Below are 6,321 nucleotides of genomic sequence, written 5' to 3' on the forward strand. Positions count from 1 at the left end.
CAGCAAATAAAATGCTGGAAACATGCAGAGGAGTCCTTCCACAAATATTTTCATCAGATTCAGTGAGCTTGGGTATGTTTGGAGGGCAACTATTTGGAAGCATGTTCCATAAGAGACTTCTCCATTCTCTCAGCAGTGGATCTGGTAATTTTATAGAGATAAAACACATTTCTTATGCAAATATGGTTAAGTTGGAAAGTTTCCTAAGTTCCTTTCTAGCCCACAAAGTTTCAGTTCTCTCATCCTATAAATCATGTTACTGTAACACCCAGAGAAAAGTAGTTAGTATTTGATAATGATGTAAAATAAACATTGAAAGATTCACTCCTTGTTTACTTTTGAATATCTTGATTAAACACTACATTTTTCAGAAGAGACTACCTGCTCTGTATATCTGTACAGCACCAATCACACTAAAAATGTATGTTAAGTTCTTAGAAGCACAAAGGATCACTTGTTTAACTCACCTGACCCTCTGCATAACACAGTCCATAGATTCATACCACTGATTGCTACTTGATGACTGTCATTTCTGGATGAACTAGACTGTACCTTTCAGAATTCACTTACATTCCTTACCCTAGAAGACAGAAAATCTTCCACAACCCCAATTATTTATATTTATGAATTACCTCCACATTTAAAAAATGTGTGCCTTAGTTCTGTGTGCTCTGGTTTGGCTTCCTTTGTCTGCTAACTTAAGAAGTCTATTACTATCATAAATATCCTGCTCATGAGTGCAGCATCTGGATCTGCTCTTTGCTAGCTAACTATTTTGTGTATTTTAGCCTCTCACTGTAAGAAATAAGAGTAAATAATCATAGAATGGAGACAATGTTTCTTCCTAAAATATGATGCTAAGTGGCAAACTCAATTGCAGGCTACTTTTTCCCTAGGGATGGAGGAAAAGATGAAAATTATAGTTATTTGCCCACCTGAGCAAGTTGAAATGAAATTTATTGCTTTTAAATACATGACTGGACAAAGGTTAAGAGATATATATATTGGGTGTTCTCCTGTCACAGCACTGTCCAGGGAGTGTGGAGCCCCATACAGACTAGTCATAGAAAGACAGGAATGCTTAAGTAATTGAGAGAAACATAAAAAAGGCTAAGACAAGAACAACCTTTGCATTAGATGCTACTGAAATAAAACAACAGAGGTCTCGGAAGCTTATTGCTCAAACAAGACCAGAAAACTAATCTAATCAAGATTACTTAGTGTGTCTTCAGCAGAGCCAGGTAAGAAAACCATCCCTGGAGACTTCTTTTGGTGACCTGGACATTGTATCACATTGCTCCTCATTTGCAGAAAGCCTCTACTGTTAGTCGTAAGGAGGAAAGTGTTTTAAAGCTGAATCAGGACATCAGAACCTGACTCATAATCAGGTATGTGTGGCAATGCCTTATATTGTTCAGATAAGTCATAATGTGCTTTTACGGCTTACTATTACTATTAAAACAGGATATTCCAAAAATTAAAAGACAATTTCTGTATCACACCCATCAAAAGTTATTATAAATTTTAAAATGTCTTTCTAGCTGCAGAGTAATTTGTACTAATATATTTCATAACTAGACCCAAGATCCACATAGCATGTTTCATGAAGCATGACTAATCTAGCAGGCATGCTAATATAGTAAACCTCACAAAGCACCTGTGACTTAGATAACTGTATCCATCATTTTCCTTACAGAAGTATAGCCTTGATATATAGGATGGAGGAAACAAAAGCATAGAAGGTGACATGCCTAATACTATAAAGCAAAGAGGCAGGCAAGCTAGGAGTGCGCTCCTTTGCATCTAGAAAAGTAAACGTAATGATTTCAAATCACTTTTCAAAACTATTTTCTGGTATGAAGCATGCCAAAAACTGCTAAATGACAATATGGGCCACAGCACAGCTGGAAATTGTCCAAATATGTCATTGGTTTTAACTCTTAATTCCTCGGTCCCCATCTCTAGTATTGCAGCCCTTTAGTTGTGAGCTGCTCCTCTAGGTAAGATCTATAATTGATCACACCTGCACAGAACCTGTCAAGTAAAGGCTCAGGTTCTTTCAAGCACCTTCATGTTCATATGCTATTAATAGTAAGCAAAAGAAATATTCTGAGAACCTATATGTCTCTGGCCATTAGACATCACCATATATCGAGTGATTTTTAATCAGTTTGTGTCTACAACTCTATTCAGCCCACTAATTTATCCAAGCGCATATAAAAGAAATAAAAGGAAAAAAAAACCTCAACAAAATCCATTTCACAAGAGAAAATCTGAATCTCTAGCTAATAATCATTTGTTAGACTTTGTTCCTTTGAGTAGTGGCAGTTGAATACTTTTGCTTACAAAAGTGTTTTATTATTTACCCTCACAGGCATTCATTTCAGAGAAAAAGAAAAATAATAAATTTCACTTCAGTTTCAAGCTATCTGTGACAAATACACTGTGACGTTTGATTCTCCTTGTCTTTTTGATGCCACTTCTAAATAAATATTGATGGCCTGTCATAGCATGGCTATAGCCAGAAATGTTTTCATCCAAAAATTCAGATTTTTAAACAAAATGGGATGGGCAATAGAAAAGACATATTTTCCCAATGGCTTTTAGTTTTCACAAATGCTTACATCTTTTGATTCTACAGTTGTAACAGATGGAACAAGCTGGAGCTAAGGACAGAAGGGGGTTATGCTTTTATTTTCTATTAAGGAAGTAAATAGAAATGATAATGGAAAACATGTAGAGAAGTTGACTGTGTTCTTAGGCTCCAGTAGAAACAAGATCAGATCAGATCTTCTTATAGCCTGAGCACATGCTCATACTCTGGGGAAGATGTGATCCTTTGACCAAGTCTGAATTTTGTGGCTTTCTGTTGAAGTCTGGATTTTTATCATAGCCTCAAGTTGAATCCCGCTGATTCAGTACAAACCAACTGAACTAAATTCATTGGCCTTTGTTAGAACGCAAGTCAAATTAGATGGTCCCTTCAGGCCTCAAAATTTCTGAGCTTTGATTTTATGGATCTTTTGAAAAGTCTTGACTTCCTCTATATTGATCCCAGACAATGAAATTTTGAAAAAAAAAATATTTTAAATTTAAATCTTACATTTTGCGTACACCTCTGCAGCCTAGAGTCAAATGCTTTTTTATGTTCCTCTCTTTAAAATGTAGAGTATACACAGGGAAGAACCTTAATTATGAGAGATAAGCGTATGTACGGAGAGAAATGGGAAACATTTAGCAGAGGAAATGCTGCTTGACAATTGAGAATATATGTGTTTTGGAGGACCATGTCTCCTATGGCACATCCTCAGGGCAGAACTTACGCGAGCTAGCCCAGATACATTGTGTAACGCAGTGCCAAACTAATTAACCCATCTTGCAGAGAGCTTCATGTTATTCAGAAAGAGTTTGGGTATATCTGCATAGCACTTTATTATGCTGTGAAGACAGATCCCCTTTTCCAGCTCCAGCATCTAACAAAATGAGGCCCCAACTGCATTTGGAAGCAGTAGGAAACACTATAGAGATAGTGATTTGTCGAATCTGCTTCTCAGGCATTACCAGTATTTTTTCCTTTTTCATTGAGCATGTCTTCATCATCCTGTCTATTTGGCAAAATCTCAGACCAGAGAGACCAATAAAGTATCCTTTAACAGCTCCAGTGACGCCAGTTTTGGTTTGTGATATAGCTGGGTGACATCTCTCCAAGCAGTCATCAGTGGCTGCAGGAAAGAGATCATGGAAGCTATGACAGCTGAGTAGTTACTGAGTGACAACAGTGAAGAGTAGTGCACGTTCACAAGTGAAATTCCAGTCCTGACATTGTGTGGTCACTAAGAATTTATGTCGTAACAGAGAAAAGGTTATTGGGGCTGAGTTGAGTTCTGCAATATAATGGAACTCCAGCAGGGTCATTAACAGGTTCCCAGAAGTCAAAATGATTCTTTCTTTATGGCAAAGGAGGGAAACTCTTGAAATTATTATTTTTGGTGTTTTGTTTTGGCAGGGGGGAGGGATTGGTCAGTGTGGCCCTATGGCTTGAAAAATGGACTGGGGCCAAGGCTCCTTTCTATTTTCAGTGAGCTAACTGCCTGTAGGATGACTATGGATAATTCTTGTCAACTCTTTCTGCCTCAGTTTCCCCTCCTGTAATGTAGTGATAAAAGTCCTGCACTTCTTTGAAAAACACTTTGGATTCATGGATATAAAGTTTCATATAAAAGCTATGTGTAACATTAGTCTACAGAAAAACTAACTTGAAAAATGCTATTTCTAATGTTCACCAACCACTTAAGCTGAGGTGAAATGAGCAAATTAAGTTGATCTAAGTGTGGGCTGCCACTGAGAGGGATGCTTGTGTGGTTGCATGGTAATTTGGGTCAGGGAACTAATCCAACTGAAAAACCAACCCCCTCCTTCTGCAAAAGGAAGTTTTCATCCAGTTCCCTGATTCAGCTCCCTGTGCAGCCGCATAAGCACAAGTGTCAGCACAAAGGCAAGTACAGCAATTTGGGTGCCAACTGCTTGGTGTTTTAAAATCCTTTCCCTCTAATGAATTGTTCCTATTATTAAATGAGCTGGTTTACGCAGGCTTCTTTGCCAGTTTCTTCACTGATACGGTTCTTGTGGAAAGACTGACAGGTATTGAACTACATAGATCAAACTCTATACAATGTGCTGGCTGGTATGCAAGGTGGAATAGTTTATGTGCAAGAAAAAAACCTAAGATTCAACTGGGAAAGGTATAAGCTCATGAACTAACAGTTGAGAGATGCACTCAGAAAGACACGAATGGGGACAAACGGGCAGCCAGCTACGTTACCTTTAGAAAGACCTATTAGCATTAACCATGTAGGAAGTCAATATTGTTGATATTAAATCATTAGGAAGCTGATGATTCTATATTCAGAATGTGGCAGGAGATTAATGACACATTTCATAAAATATCTTTTTCAATCAAAATATTTGCAGTTGTATGGTTTGATGGAAAAATAAACTAAATCTTCATAAAAATACTTGTGAAAAAATGTTTCTTTTCAGCAGACCATATTACCATTTTCTCAGTAGTTATAACAATGAATACCAGCCAGGGACAAGCTGGCTGGAAGAACAGTCCAGCAATGAGAGGGTTTGTAACATATTATTGATACCCTAAGCCTCCACTCTCCTAAAAGGAAGATTTCATTCATTGTCACTCACAGGAATTAACCAGTGTTAGGAATTTGTCAGAAAAACGTGACTGAGTATGGCACTGAACATGGAGGCAGAGGACAGAGATAATTCTTACTACTTTATCATCAGATGGCAAAACTGTATTTATTTCAGTGAAGTCCACACACTTCCCTGGATTATGATTTTCAGATCTGCAACTCCCTCCTTTATGACAGTGGGTAAATTCCCTTTTTTTTTATGCTTCCCAGCCTCCTAGTTTGCTTGTCTAGCCTGTTGGTACTGTGAACTCAAGAGGGCTAAGGCTGTTTCTTGTGAAAAGTTTAACAGTTATTGTCATATGGGGTACTGATTTAAGATGAGTTCTCTAAACACTACCCCAATATAAATAGAAGTGGCCATACAGCATGCCTTGATAACAAGTTTTTCCAGGTTTTTCCAGTTTCTTGTGTAACTGGAGCTTGCTTATGTGCCCTTCATGCTTTCACCACACACCATGCTCCTCACACGTGTTTCAGTGTCTTGTTTTTTCTGGAAAAAAAACTTTATTGCTGGCATGGACACTAAGTGAATGTTTACATTGGCAGCAATGGACATCACTTCCTAAGAGGGTTTTCATTAGAGGAAAAAAAATTTTCAAAAGCTTAACCCTCCTACTGTGCCGTCATTTTGCTGCTGCACACACAGTCTCTAGCATGGCACTAGAATAAACTTCCAGGATCTGAGCAAAAAGGAAACTTCCCAAAAGATTAATGATTCAAAATCAAATTCTTAATCACAGACCTTGAAATCTGACATTTCAAAGCAGCTTTCACATTCCATGTTACATGCCCTCTTTATGCTCCTGTAAAACACATTTTTTTTCTAATTGAGGGCTATTGTGAAATCTAATGAACATTAGAGAATTTTTCATTTGAAATACAAGAGGAAAAGTATGGCCTCGTGTGTACCAGAGAGGAAGGAGGTTAGAAGTAAGATTGCACTAATATTTTGGTGGTGGTGGTATTTCTAAAATATCAAGAACACATTATTCTCCAGTCAATCACAAACCAACGTTTTCAGTCATTGTAAAGTTGAAAGGAAACACCACTTCAAGCCAAACAGTGTCATCTTTGATCCAAAACAAACTGTTGTAGTTAGATTTGACAAATA

Source organism: Pelecanus crispus, chromosome 10 (genome assembly GCF_030463565.1).
Source record: "Pelecanus crispus isolate bPelCri1 chromosome 10, bPelCri1.pri, whole genome shotgun sequence".
NCBI lineage: Eukaryota > Metazoa > Chordata > Aves > Pelecaniformes > Pelecanidae > Pelecanus > Pelecanus crispus.